Source organism: Canis aureus, chromosome 10 (genome assembly GCF_053574225.1).
Source record: "Canis aureus isolate CA01 chromosome 10, VMU_Caureus_v.1.0, whole genome shotgun sequence".
NCBI classification, from domain to species: Eukaryota; Metazoa; Chordata; class Mammalia; order Carnivora; family Canidae; genus Canis; species Canis aureus.
In genome coordinates, this window is record NC_135620.1 from 4,834,889 (window position 1) to 4,861,648 (window position 26,760).

Genomic DNA, 26,760 nt, shown 5'->3' on the forward strand with positions numbered 1-26,760 from the left:
TGTATTTTTCTTCTACACCTTGTGGGATTCATATGGCTGAGGTGAGGTATTCATAGGCTATTGTTACAGTAGGCCTATAAAGAATATAGGGAAGCATTAACATTCAGTTTCTGCTACTGCAGACAGAATTTTGCAGGAAATAGGCAAGACAGACTTTATTGAGGAAGAGGCAATTTTCTCAAATTTTAAGCATATCAAGAACCAAACGGGGAGAATTGGACCAGAGAGAGTATCAGAGTTTCTCCCATAAAAGTAAACAAAAATCCCCATGTATCTATGATGGCTATTCCATGAGACTTGCTGCTCTGAGGATGGAATGAATTCCTATTTCCTGACTGATTGTGGGATGGGATGGAGTGATAGAGGCAGGGTAGGTAGGGAGTGAGAGACATCCCAGCCTTTCCTCTCTGGGCTGAAATATATTAAATAATATGAAGAGAATGCCAAGGGCAGAGAGCTGCATTCTTGATTGGTATTTTGGTGTTGAGGGTAGGGGATTATTTGTAATTTGTTGCAGAAGCCATATCAAATTATACTTGGTGACTCAGAAGTGTTAGGCATAAAAAAGGGACCTGAGCTTTGTGTTCCCACTCTCTTTTGGTTAGTGGGGAGCCTAGAAGAGATCTAGAAGCCTCCAAAATTCTCTAGGCAAGACACAAAATTTTGCTAAGAGTATAGCTGAGGAATTTCCTCTAGGTTGAGGCAGAGGGTAAGGGAGTCATCATGTGGTTGAAGGCTGTAAAGCAGAGCCCCTGGGCCAGGGTCACCCAGGAGACACATGCTAGGGAGGAAAAATTTTCTCCTACCCTTCAAAATTCTTCTGGCTGGTTTAAGAATCGAGTTGACATTGGTACATTAATTTTGTACTTATGGGGAATCCACATAAACTTGAGATTTCCATCCAGAAGCTGTGTTCAAATAAATGAGAGGTTGTCTCTTTAAAAAAAAAAAAAAAAAAAAAAAAAAATAAACTTGAGATTTCAAAGACAGTAAGGCAAAATGAGGTATATATATGTCAACCTGAACTAAGGGGATGGGAGGGGGGTGGAAGGGATCTGGAACTTCAAAGGAAGGAAATGCAATTCACAGGAAGATAAAAGGAGTAAATGTTTGGTAAATAAATGTTTGCTGGGCCACTCAGAAACAATGAGACAGAGAGAGGACTTTGGTCAAACAGGCCCTGGTAGGTTCCTCACTGTACCACACGTTGTTCATATTATAACGTAGAGATCAATGGTGATAAGTCTCCTCCTGGAGGAGATCCTCTAACCCTAAATTCTTTTAGGTGGTTAAAGTTAAGGTGGTTAAGATCAGGGCTTCTTGTGGAGTCTTTTGGGCCTTGGTTGTTTTTAGCTTGAAATAATCAGCATGCCAAAGTGGCACATTTTGGGGTGACTTACCCTTGTCCCTAACACACACAAGACTTCCAGGGGCCAAGTAAGCTAGTCCACTAGGGGGGTTGATGTAGAGATCAGAGAAGCAAAAGGATACTACCCAGATCATAGGTCTCTTCTCCAGTGTCATGAGTGAGTGCCCCATTTGAGAGCAGGAGTGGCAGATGGAAGGATTTCTGAAAGCCCGGCCTTGTCCCAGCCTGGGAGTCTCCAGCAGAAATCTGGCTCTATCTCCGGCGTGATCCTGGCCAGAGGATCTGCCTTGCAGTCTTCAAAAAAGAAATACCTCAAAGAAATAGCTCAAAGTCTCAGACAGATTGCTAGATTGCACTAAAAATGTAAATGTTTTCCATCTGCTACTAGCTGGTGGGTGCTTGTGAGCACTATCAGAATTATAGGCAATATAAAAAAATGTACATTTTCTCTGCTCATCTGAGTGAAGGGTGAGAAATTTATAGCTCCAAGAAATCAATAAAACACTTAAAAAACCCGAACTATATAGTGTGCCAAATGATAGTCACAACATTTAGGGAAAGAGAACCCTTGTGACAGTTTGAGACATTTTTGAATTCTAGAAATGTGTTGAGAAAATGGTATATGCCCTAGGGGTTGATTCTGACTGGTATCTTACCAGGTAGGGAGTAATAGCTACTATTCCTAAGGCAGGTGGATGCAGAGGTGAGAGCATAGGCACTGGGTTTCACACCTGACTCCACCATTCTCTTCCCTGGAGCTTGGGGAAGTTGCTGGACTCTTTTGTCTTCATCTGAAGGTGGAAGGATCCAACGGCTTCTTTGAGTGGTATTCATATGCATAAATTGTTTAGTAAGTGCTCATAAACATTCACTCTCATTAAAAAAAATGTGAACTGTTGCCTTGTGTGAGATCATAAGCTAGAGGGAACTGCCTGGGAGTAGATAGATGGTGAGTGTCCTGAGAGAGGGGCTTCTCTGTGAGTGTCCTGGGTCTGTGTACTTGGCAGTATTTTTTTCTGAAATGTGCACATTCTTCAGTAGATGGTGGATCATGATTTCACTTTGTTAGTAAAGAGCAAAGAAAAAAAAAGACAATGATATGAATGGGTCATTAGCAAGAATCCTGTTGGTTTGATCATATTAAATGCCACTTTCAAAGGTCAGAATACACACATGAAACATAATAAGCGGGTTATGGATTAGCTTAGTATACACATTTTTAATGTCATAGTAGAGTTCATTGCAGGGCTAGTTATAATTGTCTCCAATATTTAAGTATTCCCTGTAAGTTGGTTTCCATTTCTTATGCATGAGTGTATCTGAATCTTTGAAAAAAAATTCACTGTATGATCTCTCTTTTTAAAAATCATTTTTGGGACTCCTGGGTGGCTTAGCGATTGAGTTTCTGCCTTCGGCTCAGGGCATGATCCTGGAGTTTCAGGATCAAGTCCCACATCGGGCTCCATGCATGGAGCCTTCTTCTCCTTCTGCCTATGCCTTTGCCTCTCTCTTTATGTCTTTCATGAATAAAGTCTTAAAAAAATAAAATAAAGGAAATGTTTGATTTTAAAATCAAAGAGGGAGATACCTGGCTTTCCCTTGTCTCACTAGTCCTGTTTGAGACCCAAGTGTTCTTTGTGAAAATGCATTTTCAGTATAGTACATTTAATTTTTAAATTTTTTGCATTAAAAAAATTTTTTTAAAGAAAAACTTCCACTTAAAAAAAAAAAGAAAAACAAAAAGAAAAACTTCCACTTTTTTTTCCCCACCCCCCACCAGCCTGGAGCATGTTGTGGCATAGGCAGAGGGAGAAGCAGGCTCCATGTGGGGAGCCCGATGTGGGACTCGATCCTGAGACTCCAGGATCATGCCCTGAGCCGAAGACAGATGTTCCACTCCTGAGCCACCCAGGTGTCCCCTTAAAAAAATTTTTTTTTAAAGATTTACTTATTTTAGAGAGAGTACAAGTGGGAGGGACAGAGAAAGGAGGGAGAGAGAATCTCAAGCAGATTCCACGCTGAGCACAGAGCCTGATGCAGGGCTCTGCAATCTCAGAGATCATGACCTGAACTGAAATCAAGAGTCAGGTGCTTAACCCACTGTGTGACCGGGGCGCCTCTATTGTTCCAATTTTAGATTTTGTGCTGTTGAAGCGAGCACACTATCATGATCTCTTCAAAGTAGTGGGCTCTCTCAGTTTTCCCACAATTTCTAGGTTAAGAAAATAAATTTCTCTTAGTTGTAATAAAACCACCTCTCTCAAACACAAGAGTTTTTCTTGGTTATTTTATCAGAGAAAGAAATGAGGGAAGCATATTTTTATATCCATGATGCATACTTGTCTTTAAAATGAGATCCTTTGGGGGTGCCTGGGTGGCTCAGTGGTTAAGCATCTGCCTTCTACTCAGGTCATGATCCTGGAGTTCCAGGGTCAAATCCCAGGATCAAATCCCAGGATAGAGTCCTGTATCAGGCTCCCTGCTCGGCAGGGAGTCTGTTTCTCCCTTTCCTCTTTACCCTGCATATGCTCTCTTTTTAAAAAAATATTTTATTTATTTATTCATGAAAGACAAAGAGAGAGAGGCAGAGACACAGGCAGAGGGAGAAGCAGGCTCCCTTTGGGGAGCTTGATGTGGGACTTGATCCCAGGACCCCGGGATCACGCCCTGAGTCAAAGGCAGAGGGTCAACCACTGAACCACCCAGGTGGCCCTGCTCATGCTGTCTTGCTCTCTCTCAAATAAATAAATAAAATCTTAAAAAAGAATAAATTAGATCCTTTGAAAGTGACCTGGCAAATGAAATCAATTATTTGCAGAAGCATAGAAAACACTGTTCTTTCTACCTCAATAATAATAATAAAAAAAAGATGATTTCTTAAGACGGCTGCATGCTGTCTCTCACTGTGAAACTCAAAGCTCTCTCTCCAGAGCTAAAGTTTGGGGATTCTTGTCTGGGACAGAATTTCCCAGCAAGGCTTCTGTGCTTTCCTGAGGTGTGGTTGAGCACAGCACAGAATATGGGTATTCTGGGCCTTCCTTTTCACTGGGGAATTAAGGAAATAAGCTCTAGATGACTAGTCATTTTCAACTGAGTGGTTGTATGCAGCATACTTCCTAGGAAGAAGGGAAAAAAGAAAAAGGAAAACAAGCAGACAAGATTGCCAGACAATTCTTCCCGCATCTCTTGCATTTCTGCCTGTCTTATGACCAGAGGCACTGAGAGACTTTGTTTTGGGCTATGTTTACAGTGATGTTTCTGTAGCAATACCTTTGAAGACAGAAGCAGTATCTCCCTCTGGAACCCAGAGCTGGCATGTTTACTGTCCTTGTAAATGCTGGGCTCCTGCAACACACCTGTTAACCTAAAATAAAGAGTCACAGTGAGAAGCAAATGTGCTTTTACTTCTGATAAGAACTGTAGTTTGTAGAGCACAGATTTAAGTAGAAATCCAAATAGTGTCCTGCTTGTAGGGTGAAAGCAAGAGCGTTTTTTGTTGTTGTTGTTGTTGTTTGTTTTTTAAGATTTATTTATTTCAGAGAAAGAGAAGAGAAAGTGGGGGAGGGGCAGAAGGAAAGGGAGAGAGGACAGATAGCAACTTCAAGCAGACTCCCCGATGAGCAGGGAGCCTGACGTGGGGCTCGATCCCATGACCTTGAGATCATGACCTGATACAAAGCCAAGAGTTGGCTGCTTAGCTGACTGAGCCACCCAGGCAGCCCAAAAGCAAGAGGTTTTTATGAGGAAAAGGTACAAGGGAAAAGCTTTCTATGTGTGTTAACAGCTAAGCTCCTCTGGGTTTTGCATTGATTCTATCTTTAGAAAGTCGACAACGATCAATCCTGTGATCAAGATATTCATTCTTTCACTAACTTTCCAGGCAATTGTTTAAAACAAATGCTCTTTTGCCCAGCCCAGAGATGGGGAAGTAAGTTTCTCCATTTTAAAATGGTTCCGGTCATGTCAACTTTTCACACATTTCCCTGTGTGCAGGTGTCCCCTGACTCCCCCTGCATTGCCCTTTGGGGTCTGGGGCTCAGGGAATTGGCATAAGAAAATGCGAATAATGGGGTGCCCGGGTGGCTCAGTCATTCAAGCATCCGACTCTGGATTTCAGCTCAGGTCATGATCTCAGCGTCGTGGGATCGAGCCTCCAGTTGGCTTCGCCTAGGAGCCTACCCTCCTCTCCCTCTCCCTGTGCCAAACTACTTGTGATCATGTGCACTCTCTCTCAAATAAATAAATAAAATGCAAATATTTTGGCAGCTGCCATTGCTGTGAGTGACAGGTGTTTTGACTCTGACCCGAGAGTTTTGTGTCCTCTTGTTCCTGGTGGGAGAGTCTGTGTCATGTGAACAGAGGTCTTGGTTCTTGGATTCTCTGTGAAAAGATTAACTTGGGGATCGATGTTCAAATCAAGACAGCCAGAAGGAAGGTAGCAAGCACAGAGCAGTTTACTGAGGACAGTATACTCCGGAAGGGAGAGTAGGCAGGCCCAGAGGAGGCACCTGCTCCAGGATTAGGAGTATCTTTTCTTCTTACGTTTGCAGAGGTCATGGATTATAGCTGGGGCGGGGTGTGTGTGTGTGTGTCTCCCATTGAGGTTGTTTCTAGTCATCTACAGGGCTCCTTCTGGTGGGTGGGAAGGGAGCTTTTGGCCCTACAAAGTTCTTGCCAGAGCTGTCATGGCCATCTTTCCCCGCAAGGAGTGCGTGTGCTGAAACCATGTAAATGTGTTATAAAGCAGCTGTAGGTTACCCTGGGGGAACAGATGGAAAAGGACAGCACATGTTCTGCACCTGTGACTCCTGTTCTGTCAGCCCCAGTACTTGGAAAATGTAAGGCCAAGACCTTAAAAGCCACAAAGTTAGGATGCTGTGCCCTCAGGCTGCTAATGTGTCACATATTTATCACCGCCTTTGCTTCCAGCTCCTGTCTAAGTAACTGCCGACTGTCTCACTCTGCCGGAATCCTCAATGGTAGCCACTGAGTGGATCCTCCAAGGTTACCAGAAAAGGAAGTTGTGCATGTGGGGCAAGCAGTGACCAGACGTCTGCTCCTACGATGTACAGTAGTTCCAGATCTGTGGCCCTTCCCTCCTCCTGATTTTCTTGCTTAGCTGCACTTCTTATCCGAATCCTAGTTATCCCTCATGGCTGGGCAGATCTTTCCCACCCAGCTGTGGCATTGGACCTCTTAGTAGCTCACTCCTGGAAACATGCATTGTATAAGGTAGGCACTCAATAAATAAAGGTTGACAACGTCTTTGCTCTGAGTTCTCCTGTGTCCTCTAGCTGTACGACTTTGGAAGACAGAAGAGTATGATATCTGGGATTTTATGAAAGTCTGTAGCAAATATTAAAGTATAATGTAAAAGTCTCATAAATCTAGTCAATGCATATTAAAATGAATAGTGTTAAGTAGTTTGTTACTGGTGTCAAACTTCTAATGTGGAGAATCTATTTTACATTAGATACAAAATCCTTCTTTTGGTAAATATAAACTGTGTTCTAATTTGTTCTGGGCTTTTGGATCATGCAACATCTTTTGGTTATATCTGTGCTGAGAACTTTAAGATTTAGTGTGAGTGGAGACATGCATACTGGGAAATATTTTTACCTAAAATATTTGACTAGAATGAAGGCAGATTTAGTTAAAAATTAACAAGGAGGGGCAGCCTGGGTGGCTCAGCGGTTTAGCGCCTGCTTTCAGCCCAGGGCATGATCCTGGAGACCTGGGATCGAGTCCCACGTCGGGCTCCCTGCACGGAGCCTGTTTCTCCCTCTGCCTGTGTCTCTGCCTCTCTTTCTCTCTCTCTGACTCTCATGAATAAATAAATAAAATCTTAAAAAAAATTAACAAGGTTGGATGCCTCGGTGGCTCAGTGGTTGAGCATCTGCCTTTGGCTCAAGTTGTGATCCTGGGATCTTGGGATCGAGTTCCGCATCAGGCTCCCTGAGGGGAGCCTGCTTCTCCTTCTGCCTGTCTCTGCCTCTCTCCCTCTGTCTCTTTAATAAATAAATACAATCTAGGGATCCCTGGGTGGCGCAGCGGTTTAGCGCCTGCCTTTGGTCGAGGGCGCTATCCTGGAGACCCAGGATCGAATCCCACGTCGGGCTCCTGGTACATGGAGCCTGCTTCTCCCTCTGCCTAGGTCTCTGCCTCTCTCTCTCTCTCTCTGTGACTATCATAAATAAATTAAAAAAAATTAAATACAATCTAAAAAAATTAATAAGGAGAACGGGAAGATGGGTGATGTAGGAGCTAGTTTAACTACAAGTGTGGTTCAAGGTGAATTTCTATTTGTAAAAAGAGACAAAGTATCTACCTGAATGTATTCAGCCTCAGGACCAATGCTGTGCCCTAAAATTATCTTGAAGATCAGGGGCCTCATTCCAAACCCTTTCTCTTGAAATAGAAGGAATAGATTCCATCCCTTGCTTTTCTTCTCTGGGGTTAATATTTTAGAGACTTTAAATGTTTAATAATTCCGGAACGCCTGGGTGGCTCAGCAGTTGAGCATCTGCCTTTGGCTCAGGGCATGATCTTGGGTCCGAGAATCGAGTCCCACATCGGGCTCCCTGCAGGGAGCCTGCTTCTCTCTCTGCCTGTGTCTCTGTGTCTCTCTGTGTCTCTCATGAGTAAATACATAAAATCTTTAAAAAATAAATGTTTAATAATTCCTTTTAGGAATTTGAATGTTTAAATTCCTTTTAGGAATTAGGGGAATTCTTTGAAAGTGATATATAATTCAAATGGGTACAAAGCTTTACTCAAAGGAATTAAATCTGAAGCCACTTGCCTTTGCCTTTGGCAGAGATGTGCGTACTTGAGGCAGGGACAAGCAGATTTGTGGGTCTCTAGGGTGAAGGCTATTCTTAATTCTTAGAAGCAAAGCCTCAAGAAAAACATAACCAAATAGCCAAGAAGATATTCTTTTGTTTTACTTTTGTAAAACAACTGTATTTTATTTTATTTTTTTCACTTTTATTTATTTTTTATTTTTATTTTTTTCATCTTCATAAATTTATTTTTTATTGGTGTTCAATTTGCCAACTTATTGAATAACACCCAGTGCTCATCCCGCCAAGTGCCCACCTCAGTGCCCGCCACACAGTCATCCCCACCCCCCGCCCACCTCCCCTTCCACCACCCCTAGTTCGTTTCCCAGAGTTAGGAGTCTTTCATGTTCTGTCTCCCTTTCAACAACTTCATTTTAAATGTATGAGAAATCACAAGGGAAACATTTCCGAGTTTTAATAAACAAACAGAAAAAGTAGACTGGAGAATTTTGAACTTGAAAGTTAGTGAAAATATACAGAAACAAAGAGCTTTTAAGAAAGAAGTGTCTCCCAAATTTTGTTGCATGTCAGAAGACTTGGGGAATCCTTGAAAATTACACAGTTCTCACTTTCAGATACTGTAATTTAGTGGGCACAAGGTGTCACCAGGGAAGCACCATGTCAAAGAGTATCTCCTCAAAAAGATGCTTCATGATCTGTGACAGGTTTGACAGACATTAATTACCTGTAGTGGGCTCACTGGTGGTACCCCCATAGATATGTCCATGTCCTATGTTACCTTATTTGGAAAAAGGATCTTCACAGAGATGTGATTAAATTAAGATCTTGAGGGATCCCTGGGTGGCGCAGCGGTTTGGCGCCTGCCTTTGGCCCAGGGCGTGATCCTGGAGATCCGGGATCGAATCCCACATCAGGCTCCCGGTGCATGGAGCCTGCTTCTCCCTCTGCCTGTGTCTCTGCCTCTCTCTCTCTCTCTGTGACTATCATAAAAAATAAATAAATAAATATTAAAAAAAAAAAAGATCTTGAGAGGGGAGATCATCTTGGATTATCTGAGTGTGCCCTAAACCAATGACAAGTGTCTTTTTAAGAAGGGGGCAGAGGGACATAAGTCACAGAAAAGGAGAGAAGGAGAAAGCCATGTGACCACAGAGACAGAGATTGGAACGGTGTACCCCAAGTCCAGGAATGCCAATAGTCAACAGAAGCTGAAAGAGGCAAGGAATAGAATCTTCCCTAGAGCCTCTGGAGGAAGGATGGCCCTGCCAGTGTCTTGATTGCAGACTTCTGGCCTCCAGAGCTCTGAGAGAATACATTTCCATTGCTAGAAGCCACCCAATTTTTGGTGATTTGTCATGGCAGCTGCAGAAAACTAAGCTATTACCTAATGCTGCTGTAGCAGCAAACAGATGCTAAATGAGGAATAAAGTTGATAAATGCAGGCTTCGTGCCATAAATGCATCGTAGCCAGAGGGCAGCTTTGTAATCGCAGGCTCAGATGTCTCTACTGAGGGAGCTGGGCTGGAGTAACAGCTGGGTGGACCATTGTCTGCTAAAGGGAAAGCTCCTCTACCTTGAGTATCCTTTTACTTTTGTATTATTTGGGACTTTTTCAGGTGTGACCAAAGGAAAAAAGTCCATCTGGCCTCCCCCAAACTGGCAGGTGGACGATTGATTGAGGGATCCTAGTGGAAGGCACAATGGCTTCATTAGGGGATCAAACTCTGGAAATAGGGTAGAATTTCTTTTCATCTTCCAACTCTGTCCTCTCCACTTGGGCTCCACGCTCAAATGAGCTCTGTCCTTTGAGGGCGGCTACAGATTTTATGTCCTCACAACCATATGGCCTCTGACTCCAGGCACTTTATTGAGGTGGGAGGGCCAGATGCTAATTGCTTGATTGATGGCAGTGGTCGGCAGGATACTGGATTGAGCCACGGTGAAGAGTACCCATGTCTAGATATGTTCCTGAGCATTTGAGTCTGTCTCAAAGACAAATTTTAATGACTAGGGTTCTGATTCATTGTAATTTCTTCTAGCAGATAGAACATTTTAGTCTTGGTCTTCAGTTAGCATTTGGAAACACTTTGGGAGCATGAATTTGGCTTTTTGGGGCTTTATTATCAGATTCCATGCATAAGGGAGTTTGTATAGCATTAGTCTTTTGCTGTCTGACTTAATTCACAAAGCATGATGCCCTCAAGATCCATCCATGTTGTCAAAAATGACAGGATTTTCTTTCTTTCTTTCTTTCTTTCTTTCTTTCTTTCTTTCTTTCTTTCTTTCTTTCTTTCTATGGCTGAGTAATGCTCCCCTTAATATTTGAAGGCATTATTCAATTGTCATGAATCTTCTGGTGTTCCTGGGAAGTTATGATGACATTTTGATTCCTTATCTTTTGTTTATGACATTTTCCTCTCTGGAGGCTAATACTTGAATGAGCCCATTCTATATGGAAAGTCATGTCATTTAGCTCTGGGAAAGCTTTTTATGGAATTATTTCTTTAATAATTTTGTCTCATATTTTCTGTTTCTTTTGTTGTTGTTGTTGTTCTTAAAGTCAGATGCTGCACCTTCTAAACCATGCCTCCAACTGCCTTTCCTCTCCTGCTTCCTGTGTTTTTCTGTTTTTGCTGTATTTTCCAGGACATTTTTCTCAATTTGATTTTCCAACCTTCTGTTGATTTTTTAAAATTTTGTTTTAAATTTCCAAATTCTCTGTTTCTTGAAGCAACCCATCCTTGTTTCTTGAAGTCATCTCCTACTTAGGATATAGATGATTATTTTGTTTAAGTTTTTCTTTTGCTCTGTGGCCTTTCTCTCGTCTGGTTTGCCTCTCACATTGGAAGCTTTCCCCAAGTTGTCCATTCATCTTTAAGTAAGGCACTAACAAGCTGATGTAGGCTCTGTGCATGGGCAGGGCCTGTCTATTGGTGGCTTCAGTATAGGATGATTTGGGGGGGGTTATTTATAAGGGGACTCCCAAATATCAGACTGTCCCCTTTACCTGGTTGGTTTCTCCAGAAAAGAATTCCATCTCCTGCCTCGAGTGGGGGTGATATAATCCCAGATTCCTGGGTGCTGAATGGAGGAAAGCGGTAGAGAGATCCTATAGATCAGTACATGGGCTCTTAATAATTCCGTTGTTTTGTGCCTATTTTTGTTTAGGATGTCCCTACATCCAGAATCTTTCAAGTTCGATTCTCCAGAGTCTTTCAAAGTCTTTCATTTCAGAATCCCTCTACATGATCTTAAACATTATGGAGACCTCCAAAGAGTGTTTATGTTGATTATATCAATTGATACCATGTTGGAATTTAAAACAGAAATGTAAAGAGTAGTTATTAATTCATTAAAAATAACTATAATAAGCACATTGTGTTTTAATATAAACACATGTTTATGAAAAACAGTTAAAATTTCTAAAATGAGCAGTTTAGGGAGGAGAGTAGCATTATTTTATAGTTTTGCAAATTGTTTAAGTGCCTAGCTTAAACAGAAGACAGCTGGAATCTCATATCTGCTCTGCATATATTCTCTGGAAGACTGCACTCTTGACTAATGAGAGTAAAAAAGGCAAATAATATTCTGGCATTACTGTAAAGATAGCTATGACTTTGTAGACCTCCTCAAGGTGTCTTAGGGACTCTACATCGTAAGAACTGCTGTTATCAGAAGCAAACTTTCCTCCTCCTGCTGGGATGGGAATGGGTTGGCCATCTGTGCAAGTGGGGGAAAGGATCCGGGGTCTAAGTGCTTCTTAGAAACGAGGTTCCCTCAGTCCTCTGACCCAAGCTTCACCCTCATCCCTAACTTCTGCCTCCTCACCTTGGTATCTGGTGTATCTGGTGTATTTAATTTCCAAGACTTAGTGGAATTCTACAGGATTGATTGCCTTGTTTTCATTCATACCCTCCTTTACAAACTCAAAAGTTCCCGCCCTTTCCACTCTGCTAAGTCACTGTGGTGCTTTGAAAGATTTCGTTTTATTTTTTTTAAAGTAATCTCTACAACTGACTTGGGGTCTGAACCTACATCCTCAGGATCAAGAGTAGCATGCTCCACTGACTGTGCTAGCCAGGTTCCCCAATGTGGGGCTTTTTAAAAACATGTCTGCAAATACCTTGACATTTCTACCAATGAAAGGTGGTGGTAGTGAGGTCTGTGTTTTCTCTTCTCAAATATGGGCCAACCTCAGTGGCTGGTTGACCAGTAGAGTGCAGTGAAATAGTATGAAGTGCTAGATCAGAAAAGATAGACCTTCTGTTTGGTTCTGTTGAGACACTCATCTTTGGATCTCTGAGTTGCCATGTGAGAAGTCCTGGGCTGCCATCCTCTGAAGAAGCCTAGACCATATGGAAACATCACATGCAGGCATGCCAGCCAACAGCCCAAACTGAGGTCCCTGCCAGCAATCAGCATTCACCTCCCAGACATGAGTCACAAAGCCTCCAGATAGTTCCAGACCCCAGCTGTTGAATCACCCCAATTTCTGAGTCCTCCCAGCTGACGTCTCTGACATTATGTGGAATGACAAGCTGTTCCTGTCCCTGCCATGTCCTTTCCAGATTCTTGACTTGCAAAATTGGTGAGCACAAAAAAAAAATAGTTGTTTTAAGTTGCTAAGTTTTGTGGTAGTTTGTTACACCACCATAGATAACCAGAGCAATCAATGACCACTCATTCCTCTGTTCACCGTCTTCTAGAATTTTCTTGTGATCACTCATCCATTGTCTTTTTATATTCTTTCCTTTTGTTTGTTGAACCCCTTTATTCCTTAGTGTTATTTTGGGGATTTGGGCAGGTGGTGGAAAAGAACACCTGTTCAATTTGCAGTGTTTTGATGGGTGACTTTTCCAAGTGTCTTTTATTCCACTGAAGTACATTTCAAGAGCGTTTCCATTTTAACCATAGTCTGGCTGCAAATTAGTGTCTCTGTGAGTGGGTATGCCTGTGTACTCAAGGAATATATTTATTTGACCTTCCTGAGGAAAAGTTAGAAGAGGAGTGACTACCACATAAGAACAGTATGCTTACTGTCAAACATGCCCATGATATTCCTCTAAAGCTGAGGTGCTTTTGCTCAAACTTGTTTCCCCACACCCTTGGTACTTGAGGATGGTGTATGTATTCTTGACTTGTTACACAAATAGTAACAGAAATACTCAAAACCTCCGACAGGAAATAGTCAATTATATTTTTATGCACTGAACTGTACCTCCTCAAAGTTCATATGTTGAGACCCAAACCACTACCCTCCCCACCCAGTACTGCAGAATGTGGCTGTATTTGGAAACAGGACCTTTAAAGAGATAGTCACTAAGTTAAAATGAGGCTTTTAAGGTGTGCCCTAATCCAGTTTGACTGGGGTCCTTAAAAGAAGAGGAAATTTTATTTGTTTATTTATTTATTTATAAGATATTTATTTATTGAAGAGAGAGAGTGCACAAGTGAGGGGGAGGGGTAAAGAGAGGGATAAGCAGACTCCTCACTGAGCAGGGAGCCCGACACGGGACTCGATCCCAGGACCCTGGGATCAAGACCTGAGCTGAAGGCAGATGCTTAACCCACTGACACCTAAGCACTCAAGCAGGGGAAATTTAGACGTATGGGGAGACACCAGGGCTGTGTGTGCATAGAGAAAAGACTGTCAGGATGCAATGAGGAGTGGCCATCTGCATGCCAAGGGGAAACCAAACCTTCTGGCACTTTAATTCTGGACTTCTAGCCTCCAGAACTTCGAGAAAAAACATTTCTATTGTTTAAGCACCCCCTCCTGTGGTATTTTATTATGGTAGCACAAAAAAAAAAAATTAGCAACTGATACCAACATTAAGCATGGCTGCTTTCTCTGTAGGTCCCAACACCTGACAGATAACAAAGATCAAATCAAATCGGATCAGATCAAATGGAATCCAGTGGTGTTTGTCGAGCTCTTTGAATGGAGTGGTATGCAGCAGCGCCTCCCAAATGGTGCCCAGGGGAAATCAGCAAGGTATATCCTGCTGCCCATCAGGTGAGATTAGGCTGATGGGGCTAATGCAGCCTGTTTGATCATGTTTCTTTTTCTCCTGTTTAGGAAGAGATGAACATCCAGAATGACTCCCATAAACAGGTATATTTAACTTTCTCTAGCTAGTATCCAAGGCACTTCCTTTAAATTTTTAATTCCATGGAGATTTTGCTCTCCAGTGTCAGAGTGTACTCCTGAGGAACTAGCTCTTCTGAATTAAAAGAAGAATAATGCCACACAGGCTGATCCAGAGTGTGAAGAGGCAAAACCCAAGGAAGGAGAAGGTGGGAATGATCTAAGAGCCCAGGTCCTGTCTCCCACACAGGCTCTTCTCTCCATCTTGGAGGGTCCACCGTTTCTATGTGTAAGGACTCTCTGTCAAGAACGTCTTCCTGGACTCCACCTGGTCAGCCAGGGAAACTTTTAGTTGGTCCTTATTCTTGGATCTGATACCACTTTGTGAAGCCTTCTCAGTCCTGCCACCCTGCCACTTCCTCGGCTTTTTCTCAAAAAAGTCAGGCAGTTACTTTCATCACTGTTGGCCTGGGTATAGTTTTTAAAGACACTGTATATATAAAATAGAACCGTATTTGTTTAAAATTGAATTTAACATTTAACTTGAGCCCCATTCAGTTAATTCTGAGTCATCCTACTTCTATTTATGTATGTATGTATGTATTTATTTATTTATTCAATTTGTCAACAAATAACACCCATTGCTCATTACATCACGTGCCCTCCTTAATGCTGGTCACCCAGTTATCCCATCCCCCCCACCTCCTCCCCTTCAGCAACTCACAGTTTGTCTCCCAGAGATAAGAGTCTCTCATGGTTTGTCTCCCTCTCTGATTCTTCCCCACTCAGTTTCCCTTCTTTCCCTTATGGTCCCTTGCATTATTTCTTTTATTCCACATAGGATTGAAACTATTTGATAGTTATCTTTCTCCGATTGACTTATTTCACTCAGCATAATACCCTCTGTTCCAATGTAAATGATAGGTATTCATCCTTTCTGATGCGTCCTACTTTTTTTTTTTTTTTATAGGGAGGGAAAGGGGCATCTTATTCTGGGGTCATTGGTCCATATTGGCATGTGGCTATCTTAATCCCAATGGCTCCTTCCTGCCTGTCTCAGTCATCAGCTTCCATCCTTGCTGGCATCCATGAAACATGGGCTTTCTCGAATGGATTCAAGTGGAAGTTCCAGAAGATAGTCTCTCCTTCTTCAGTTTGACTGACCTCAAGACTTCTTTAGGTGCTTGGGCTGTCTCTGCTACACAGAGCCTCCACAGGGTCAGGTCAAGGAGACTTGTGATGCTCTTTCAAGCTGTAGTGGGTTATGGGAACTCAGTGGTGGCTGTCTTAAGCTCTCTCTGTCTGGTAGCCACGTCACTTCTAGGTTTCACTTAGGAAGTGAAAGTTCAGATTTTGTCCGATCACACATCCCCACATTTAATGGTGGACATTTTCAGGTCCTTTTCAGGTCCCTTTTCTGCTGAAGAGGGCAGAGGCAGTCATCAGGGCCACAGTTATTGGGGCCAGTCTCTGGTCCTCTTGCTTCCCTTCCGACTGATGATGCAGCTGAGACAGCCCCTGGCGTGGGTGAGAAATTTTCATTGCAAGTAGTCACCTATGAGTCTCATATCTGGACTTGGAAGTACCAAAGCAAATAATTAGAATCCTTTGTTCCTGGGCTGTCTCTGACACTCTCTCTCATGTTCCTTCACTCTGAAACAATGGGCACAAATTGTGACTTCTATTTCTATCAAGTATATTGTGTGTGTAGGTGTGTGTGGCTTGTTTTCTTCATTTTTTGAGGTTTTGTTTTTGGAGATCTAGGTGTACTATTTTTGCTCCTTTTCCTGTTTTCTCTTTCTGGATGATTAAAGTTCATATATGACAACTGGAGAAGCTGCAAGATGTCCTTGAGAGTGTAAGTCAGATTCTGAGGCTGGCAGGGCAGGAGACAAAGAGGAGCCTAGGTACCTTCATGGAGCAAAAATCCCTGCCCTGGGCTGCCTCCCCTGAGACAAACAGCCCTACGCTTGGATTGTTTTATATGAGAGAGTCCTCCTTTGTGTTTAAGCTCCTAGTTTTTCTTTCTTTCTTTCTTTCTTTCTTTCTTTCTTTCTTTCTTTCTTTCTTTCTTTCTTCTTTCTTTCTTTCTTTCTTTCTTTCTTTCTTTCTTTCTCTTTCTTTCTTTTAAAGATTTATTTATTTATCATAGATACAGAGAGAGAGAGAGGCAGAGACACAGGAGGAGGGAGAAGCAGGCTCCAATGCCGGGAGCCTGACGTCGGACTCAATCCCAGGACTCCAGGATCGCGCCCTGGGCCAAAGGCAGGCACTAAACCGCTGAGCCACCCAGGGATCCCCTAGTCTTTTTTCTTTAAGTAGAGCCAAATCTACTTCTAAGTGATATTGCTACCCTAATCATTTCAAACTCGAGTTAGTAAGTACCGGGTAGATGCAAAGGGAAATGGGACCTCATTGCTACTCTCAGGGATTCCACAAGCCTGTGTGATGAGTAAAAACCTGCACAACTCACGCTGCCACAAAGTCAAGTAGGAAGAATGCAGACGGATGTGCAAGATGCTGTAGGTGGTTCAGGGTGAATGACATATAAGTGTAGCATGGAGCAAAAAAAGGGGGAAGACTTGGGAAAAGATGGAAAAGGAAAGATTTTTTTTTTGGTTGTTTTGTTTTGTTTTTGGTTCTGGCTGGAGACAGGAAGGGAAGGGTTTTCTAGGCCGGAGGCGGGGGGAGGAGGGTGGCGTGGTACCTGTTCGAGAAATGTGCCATGTTGTCTAGTTTGGCAACATTCCCGTGTGGAGAAGGGCAGGAAGAGATGAGGGTGGACAGGTAGCCCAGGTATGTGGAATGCCTGAGTAGCAAGGCAGCTGAAAAGTGGTGATGAGCTTCCTTTTTTTTTTATTTCCCTGTTCTTGATTTTCCACTCACTCAGCCAAAGTGGAGCCAAGTGGCTCCTTGGGAGCAGAGAGGTTGGCATTCTGAGAGTTAAGATGGAAATGAAAAGCCAGTGTTAATATTTAGCTAATGAAACTCAAAACAGAATTTAGCAGCAAGACAATTAGCTTGGAAGCCAAGTTTTGTCTTAAAAGGAAGACAGCTTTCTGACTTCCTTTATCAGGTGGAGGACAGATGCCAGAGGCTTCAGGTCATATGATTCTGCTACAGTGTTTAAAAGATTCCCTTTCAGGGCCTGTCTAGGCCTGGAAGCTTGATGCCCATCTAGGAATCAAGAAGGAGACAGAATGGGGCTTCCCAACTTGTGTGGGTTAGAGGCACCTTCCAACCTTTGGTCTTCAGGAATACCTGGTGTGACCTGACATAGCCATGCTCCTTGGCTGGTAGCTTCTGGACATGAACAGTTTTATCTGGGATTTAAGCAAAATGAAATTGGGCACTCTCCCTGTGCTTGGCCTAGGAGATGCTCTACACTTGCACATGGACTTCAGTAGCTGGCCAAGGGGTAGGGAGTGTTGCTGTCCAGGTGGACACATGGTCTCTGATGCTGCGGGGGATTGCTCTTCCAGGGTGAGCTCAGGACTGTGGCATGCAACTTGAAGGCCTGAGGTCAAGATTCAGAGTAAGTGGGGTTGGAGGCATAGCAGGAGTTCTGGTAGACCTCTTGAGGCTATTTTCCCATATAGCAGATACTTTTGCCCAAGTGTAACAGATGCACCCTTTTAGAGTGCCCATGCTAGGAATGCACCAGGCTGCTCTCACAATGCATGAGCCTCCATCTTATTGCATGTTTTATAAACATTCACAATTTAATAAATTTCCCAATACTTGGCCTTTTATTTATTATAATTGCATATTATAAAAACAATGCAATAAATTTTTCAGAAAGCCACGTGTAGATGTCCCCAGATCTCCAGTTTACCTCAGTGTGCAATACAAATATCACCACATTTTGTGTTTGTTATGAAAAAGAATTGGAAGCACTGATCTAGAGGAAGAAAAGTCTGAGGTCCTGCCATCCCTCCTACAGAAGGGGTGAAGGGAAGCCACATAGGTCAGGCATCAGGAATTTTAAAGCTGTCCAGATGGGTAGGAGCTAATGGCAGTCTGGGGTGACAAGAGAGAGATTACCATGGGTAGGGCCTTCTACACTGGGGTCAAGCAGCTGGGACCCAGAGGTAGTTGTTCATACAACACCCCAAAGAGCCAGATGTGGCAAATGACACTTTGCAGCAATGATCAGAGTGGATCCAGAGGATGCAATGGTGACCTGAGGACTCCTCCCTGCTGCTGCCAGGAAGGAACAGTAAGTCCCTCTTATATACACAGTGGCCATCTTGGGGAAATTGGAGATGAGGGAGCAAAATCTGAAAGACGGAAAATTTGGTGGAAGGGTCTATGTCATCCAAAAAAGATCATGGAAACTCACTGAACTTTGAAGAGGCATTTAAATCAAGTTATTTAAACTGTCTGAAACAAAAGCAATTAAAATATTATTAATTGCAAATTTAAATTATCCATGCAACTCAGCTAAGTGGGAGCTTGAGGTGAAAGATCAGGCCGGCCTTCCAGAAAGAAGAAATTAAGCTTTCTGGTCACATGTGAAAGCAGTGTGAGCAAATGAGCATCCTGTACCCACTGAGGAGTTAGACTTCATTTGGTCTGCAATGGGGGGAGGGGGCGGGCTTTGAGCATTTGTTGGTAGCCTCGGCTCTCTGTGTTCTATCTAGATCGTAAATACACCTTCTTGTCCCTTTTACTCACTTGTACTTTCCAAATCTGTCCAAGCTGGACTCACTGCTCTTGGAAAAAGACCCATCTTTGCTCTCCTCAACAACTCAAAGTAAAATCTCTGGTTAATGAAAATTGTTAAGTTTTCTGGTTAAGGGGGATCCCTGGGTGGCTCAGCGGTTTAGCACCTACCTTTGGCCCAGGGTGTGATCCTGGAGTCCCAGGATTGAGTCCCACATCAGGCTCCCTGTGTGGGACCTGCTTCTCCCTCTGCCTGTGTCTCTGACTCTTTCTCTCTCTGTCTTTCATGAATAAATAAATAAAATCTTTAAAAAAAAAGTATTCTGGTTAGGAAATAATCTGGCCGCATGAATATGCTCATTGGAGTTTTTATTTCAGTTCCCACTATCTACCTTTTCTTCCTAAATTTTAAAATATACTAAAATACATTAGGTAACAGAATGGTGATGAATCTCCTTACACAAAAGTGGCTATAAGTAGAGCCTGTTTAAAAAACTGGCATTGAGACATCACCAAAAGCATCTTCCTGGGCCTGCAGAAAGGATTTCTGAAATGGCATGTGATACGTTAATTCTGACTTACTGCTTCCCACATACCTTGGAATATTTTTTTCTTTTTTAGCTGAAATCATTGGATGATTATTTCTAACGTGAAATGCTTTCCTATCATCAGACGTGCATTGTGACATACTCTCATTTATGTCTCTTTGGTTGGTAATCCCAGGGATGAAGGCAAATAAACATGAAAGCAGAAAAATAAATGGGAGTGAGGGCAGGCTGTTCATTGACGGTGTTGGTTTGTCTTGGCTTCTCCCTTGCCTGACATCACACTTTTGCTCAGAATCCTGCTCTTCCTCCTGCTGTGTTCAGCTTCTCCCTGGAAGGCCCTTTTTTTTTTTTTTTTTTAAGGTTTTATTTATTCATGAGAGACATACACAGAGAGGCAGAGACATAGGCAGAGGGAGAAACAAGCTCCCCATGGGGAGCCCGATGTGGGACTCGATCCCAGGACCCCAGGATCACTACCTGAGCCAAAGGCAGATGCTCAACAACTGAGCCATCCAGACATCCCATCCTTGGGATGCTTCTTAATGTGTATTCCTTCTCTTGGGACACTCACATTTTTAAAAAAGATTTTATTTATTTATTTATTTGAGAGAGAGAAAGAGAGAGAGAAAGTGAGAGCATGAGCAGGGGGAGTGTCAGGCAGAGGGAGAGGGAAAAGCAGGGACTCTATCAGAGACCCTGGGATCATGACCTAACCTGAAGGCAGAATCAACTGAATCGCCCAGGTACCCTGAACACTCACATTTTAATCACATACTGCGTGGGAGTCACCTAGGAAATGTACTTTGTGATTTTAAAAATGCCTATCATTTTCTTTTCTTTCTTTTTTTTTTTTTTTAAGAAAGGAAGGTTAGGTTGCTCAGACTTGAATTATGTACAGAAAAAAGTGTGAACATTACTCATTGAAATTACAACACCTCTACCATTTTTTTCCGTTTGGTTCCAAATTACACCACTAATTTAAATGTTATAAGGAATAGCTGGTTTATGGAAGGTAAGTTAGGAGTGAGGGATGCTTAGCTTGGAGATAAAAAAAGTCAACTCCTCAATGTATCAGAGTCTTAATTTATAAGGTCCTCCTTAGCAGGCTGCCCATCTTACTTGTGCCCTAGGCTTTCTTTATTTTGAAGACACAATAATGCCATTCTTTTAGAGGGGAGTCCTCTGGTCGCAGCAAGGAGGAACTGGATAGAAATCTAATATGATCCAATACTTTCCTTTATTTTGACATTTTTAAAAAAGATTTTTTTTTTTTTTTTTTATTTATTTATGATAGTCTCACAGAGAGAGAGAGAGAGAAGCAGAGACACAGGCAGAGGGAGAAGCAGGCTCCATGCACCGGGAGCCCGACGTGGGATTCGATCCCGGGTCTCCAGGATCGCGCCCTGGGCCAAAGGCAGGCGCCAAACCGCTGCGCCACCCAGGGATCCCCTTAAAAAAGATTTTATTTATTTATTCATGAGAGACAAGAGAGAGGCAGAGACACAGGCAGAGGGAGAAGCAGGCTCCCTGTGAGGAGCCTGATGTGGGACTAGATCCCAGGATTCCAGGATCACCACTCGAGCCAAATGCAGATACTCAACCATTGAGCTACCCAGGTGCCCCCATTTCAACATTCTTACCCTTGAAGAGGAAGGTGGGTAATGTGTCCACTGTTTAACTATCAACTTTTTTTTTTTTTTTTCTGAAAAAGGGAAAAACAAAAGGTTTTAGACTCTGGACACGAGTTTTCCCTTTTTTCTGAAAAAGGGAAAAACAAAAGGTTCCTTGACTCTGGACACGAGTTTGGGAGAAGTTTGCTGTGGTAAATGCAATTCACCCACATGCAGTGAAAATGATCATCAAAAGCTTTCATAAAGAAGCTAATAGCATGAAGTAATAACTACTTGGAAGGGCGTTGGGGCAATGAATCAGAGAGGTTCTATAAAGTGGTTTGGAGACGGAAAGTCCAATATAAATGCTAAGTAGCCACATATTTTTCAGAGAAGAGGTGGAGTAAATGTAATCAGGGCTTTTGCTCAAGCTGGGAGGCTTGATGGCCACCTTCACATGCATATTTAATGTTGATAGAATCACAGTAAAACTTCCAACAGAGACTTCTTTCTTTTCTCTTATCATAATGTCAACAATTTCCCCAGAACTCGGGGCAATCCAAGCTTCAGAAGGCTTGTGCAGAGTTGCGGGGAAAAGCCAGGCATAACGTATTTATATATAGTAGATGCTCAATAAATATTTTTATTTTATTTTATTTTATTTTATTTTATTTTATTTTATTTTATTTTATTTTATTTATTATTTTATTTTATTTATATTTTATTTTATTTTATTTTATTTTATTTTATTTTATTTTATTTTATTTTACCCACGTTTTCTAGGACTCCCCGACTCCCTCAGGCGCTTTTGAAGGCCCTTAGAAAGATCTTGCCACTAGATGGCGCGATGTCACCGTGGAAGACCGGCCCCTGGGGTTGGTGGTGGGGGCCGGATTTCTCTGATTTTGTGATTAGCCAGGAAGGGAAGAGTTTTAATTCATTTCCTCCTCATTTTACTTGATAAGAAATCACGACCTTTTTATTTTTGGAAGGGTGAGTTAAGGATGCACTGTATGTTTTTTTTTTTTTTTTTACGTCTTCATAAAGCAAGTTCAATATGATTTAATTCTCGCGTTGCAGGAGAGAATGCCAGGCTGCTGCCTGCCCTGTTTCAATGTGTGGCGTTTGGCAATGGACTATGACAGCTTCCCTCTTGCCGCTAACTCGGTGTCACATGAGCACGCCGAAGGTGACTTGAGATTTGGAGAATTGAGGGTGCGTGATTGATTCTAACAATGAGAATGTCTTTCCTTCTCTGAAAGCTAATGACTATTTAATTTTCATTGGCATGAAAATGCAGTTGACCCTTGAGCAACAGGGTTTGCTCTGCATGTTGCAGTACAGCACTGTAAATGTATTTGGGCCCAGGATTTTCTTAACATTTTCTGGCCTTTAACTTGTGTTATTCCAAGAATATAGTATATGACCCATATAATGTACAGAACGAGTTAATGGTCTGTGTGAGCAGTGAGGCTTCTGGCCAACAGTAGGCTATTTGTAGTTACGTTTTGGGAGAAGCCAAAAGTTATATGGGAATTCTTGACTGTGTATGGGGTCGGTCCCCTAGCTCCCACTTAGTTCAAAGGTCACTATATTTGTTTTCTCATAATCCTTGGAAAGTCCCATAATGGCTAAAATGTTTCTTTGCCCTTTAAAAATAGTTTGCAGGGTGTCAGGGTGGCTCAGTGGTTGAGTGTCTCTTTCGGCTCAGGTTGTGATTCCGGGGTCCTGGAATTGGGTCCCCATTGGGCTCCCTGTGGGATCCCCACGGGGATCCTGCTTCTCCCTCTGCCTGTGTCTCTCCCTCTTTCTGTGTGTCTCTCATGATTAAATAAATAAAATCTTAAAAAAAAAAGTTTGCAATGATTCAAACTGTTAATATGATTTTGAAATAATTAAACAGTTAAGCCTTAAGGTAATCTCTAAAAGCAAATTCTAGCAGATGAGATCACTGGCTTCCAACATACCTAGAATTATCTTTGTGGAGACAGAATATTCCCCTTAGCCTTCCATCTTTTACAAGATAAAAGGAGTGTTTTAATTTGTTAATTATGTTCTGATCTGTTTGGTGTTTAAAACGTTCAAACAGGGTTAGCTCCTTTAAAGAACCCAGGGAGTGAGGGCAATGAATCCTTCACCAGATTAGAGGCGTCTCAACAGCTGCATTCATGTAATGAGATGCATAGTTATCTATAACTATACATCTTTACCTCTACCTATTTATGCATTGTTATTATACTAAGATGATCTGGACCACTCAAAAAGGCAATTGAGAAGGAGAAATTTTAGAAAAGAAGCCAAGAAAGCTACTCATGAAGCTAGGAGTAGCTAGATCTGTGAGAAAGAAAGTAGGTTTTAAAATTTTTTGTTTTATAAAAATATTTTATTTATTTATTTATTTGAGAGAGAGAAAGAGAGAGAGCATGCCTGAGCAGGGGAAGGAGCAGAGGGAGAGAAACAAGCAGAGTCTGTGCTGAGTGAGGAGCCCGATGCGGGCCTGATCCCAAGACCCAAGTTGCAATCAAGATTTGGATGCCCAAGATTTGTGTGGAATCAGAAAAGACCCCGAATAGCCAGGGGAATATTAAAAAAGAAAACCAGGGCAGCCCCGGTGGCTCAGCGGTTTAGCGCCACCTTCAGTCTGGGGTGTGATCTTGGAGACCCAGGATCGAGTCCCACATCGGGTTCCCTGCATGGAGCCTGCTTCTCTCTCTCTCTCTCTCTCTCTCTCTCTCTCTCTCTCCCTCTCTCTCTCTGCCATGAATAAATAAATAAAATCTTTAAAAAAAAATAAAAATAAAAAAGAAAACCATATCTGGGGGCATCACAATGCCGGATTTCAGGTTGTACTACAAAGCTGTGGTCATCAAGACAGTGTGGTACTGGCACAAAAACAGACACATAGATCAATGGAACAGAATAGAGAATCCAGAAGTGGACCCTGAACTTTATGGTCAACTAATATTTGATCAAGGAGGAAAGAGTATCCATTGGAAGAAAGACAGTCTCTTCAATAAATGGTGCTGGGAAAATTGGACATCCACATGCAGAAGAATGAAACTAGACTATTCTATTACACCACACACAAAGATAAACTCAAAATGGATGAAAGATCTAAATGTGAGACAAGATTCCATTAAAATCCTAGAGGAGAACACAGGCAACACCCTTTTTGAACTTGGCCACAGCAACTTCTTGCCAGATACATCCATGAAGGCAAGAGAAACAAAAACAAAAATGAATTATTGGGACTTCATCAAGATAAAAAGCTTCTGCACAGCAAAAGAAACAGTCAACAAAACTCAAAGACAACCTACAGAATGGGAGAAGATATTTGCAAATGACGTATCAGATAAAGGGCTAGTTTCCAAGATCTATAAAGAACTTATTAAACTCAACAGCGAAGAAACAAACGATTCAAACATGAAATGGGCAAAATACATGAACAGAAATTTCACCAAATAAGACATACACATAGCCAAAAAGCACATGAGAAAATGCTCCACATCACTTGCCATCAGAGAAATACAAATCAAAACCACAATGAGATCCCACCTCACACCAGTGAGAATGGGGAAAATTAACAAGACAGGAAACAGCAAATGTTGGAGAGGATGTGGAGAAAGGGGAACCCTCTTGCACTGTTGGTGGGAATGTGACCTGGTGCAGCCACTCTGGAAAACTGTGTGGAGGTTCCTCAAAGAGTTAAAAATAGACCTGCCCTATGACCCAGCAATTGCACTCTTGGGGATTTACCCCAAAGATACAGATGCAGTGAAACACCGGGACACCTGCCCCCCGATGTTTCTAGCAGCAATGTCCACAATAGCCAAACTGTGGAAGGAGCCTCGGTGTCCATCGACAGATGAATGGATAAAGAAGCTGTGGTCTAGGTATACAATGGAATATTCCTCAGCCATTAGAAACGACAAATACCCACCATTTGCTCCGACGTGGATGGACCTGGAGGGTATTATGCTGAGTGAAGTAAGTCAATCGGAAAAGGACAAACATTATATGGTCTCATTCCTTTGGGGAATATAAAAATTAGTGAAAGGGAATAAAGGGAAAGGAGAGAAAATGAGTGAAAATATCAGTGAGGGTGACAAAACATGAGAGACACCTAACTCTGGGAAATGAACAAGGGGTAGTGGAAAGGGAGGTGGGTGGGGGGGATGGGGTGATTGGGTGACAGGCACTGAGGGGGACACTTGGCAGGATGAGCACTGGGGGTTATGCTATATGTTGGCAAATTGAACTCCAATAAAAAAAAAAAAAAGATTTAGATGCCCAACCAGCTGAGCCATTCAGGCACCTCAAGAAAGAAAGAAGTTTAGGTATATTTTAATTCCCTAGTTCCTAAACTGTGTGATCTGACACCCCTGGGCTCTGCAGCAAACTCACAAGGGTGCTCTGAAACATTCTGATTTTTGAGAAAAACAGAACAATATCTGTCAGAGAGCAAGCCAACTGCTTCTGAGTTGAAATACTAGGTTGCACTACTTTCCTTCAGGTGACATCGTATTTCTGCGAAGCTGAGTCTTCAGGAGGTGATGGGATACAAAACAAGTCTGTATAAAAATCAGATGGAATAGTTAATAAAGATGGCATTGTCTAATCTGATGCCGATGTTTAAGAGGCATTGTCCAAGAGGCATCTACATTGCTTTCATAAGTAATTAGTTATTTAATAATTAAATGGAACAATTTTGCCTCCAGTATCTATGAATTGTTTTTCCAAATGGCCACTCAATGGTTAGGACATAAATGCTTATTTGGCTTTCTGGATGTAATGACTTAATGAAAGGAGCTGTTAGGTATTTATTTTGGCATAGGGGTGAAAAAATTACTGAAACAGTAAGAGTAACTCAAACTTAGAAAATTCAGGAACTTCTGGGCTAAAGTGAGTGGCTCCCTGGTCTTCCTTGAGGAGTGGCAGAAATGTTTCTGCCTCAGGGCCTTTGCTCTCATTGTTCTCTCCATCTGAAATGTGTCTCAGATGTCTGCTTGACTGAATCCATCCTTTGTGGTAAGTCCTTGCTCAGATTCCTACTTACATATGGAGGCCAATGCTCACCTCCATCTTTTATATTGTACCTCATCTATCCTCCTCAGTGCTGAGCTATAGCTTCCTTACTGTATTTTTAAATTATGCTTATCACTTTTACTTTTTATTTTTGATTTTTTTAAATTTAAAATTTTATTTTTTAAAATTTTATTTAAAGTTAATTAACATGATGTATTATTGGTTTCAGGTGCTTATCAGTTTTAAAGGCATAACTTAGTTGTTTATTATTCTTGGTTTATTATTTATTCCTCTCATTGTGTCACCTGGGCAAAGTACTTTGCTGTTTTATTTACTGACTAATAAATTTAAAAAGTGTTTAGGGGGGCACCTGGCTGGGTCAATTGGTAGAGTGTGACTCTTGATCTCAGGGTTGTAGGTTTGAGCCCCACTCTGGGTGTAGAGATTAGCTAAAAATTAAAGATTTTATTTATTTATTCTGAGAGACATACAGAGAGAGGCAGAGACATGGGCAGAGGGAGAAGCAGGCTCCCTGGGAAGGGAAGCCTGATGCAGGTCTGGATACCAGGACCCCAGGATCATGACCTGAGCCAAAGGCAGATGCTCAACCGCTGAGCTACCCAGGCATCCCTAAAAATCTTACGGAAAAAAA

General features: G+C 42.1%; 1 long non-coding RNA gene across 6 annotated transcripts in view; it reads left to right on the forward strand.

Moving 5' to 3' along the window:
- LOC144321901 (uncharacterized) overlaps positions 1–26,760 on the forward strand; it is a 52,972-nt gene that overhangs the window by 16,850 nt on the left and 9,362 nt on the right. For 2 of the 6 annotated variants that reach the window (XR_013387398.1, XR_013387395.1), the window contains 4 exons: positions 6,299–6,601; positions 14,030–14,167; positions 14,252–14,287; positions 22,164–22,298. This is a non-coding gene — a long non-coding RNA (uncharacterized LOC144321901). Of the gene's footprint in view, positions 1–6,298; positions 6,602–14,029; positions 14,189–14,251; positions 14,288–16,412; positions 16,898–22,163; positions 22,299–26,760 lie in introns of those variants that run through there. The other 4 variants (XR_013387399.1, XR_013387396.1, XR_013387397.1 and 1 more) reach the window with 4 other exon arrangements.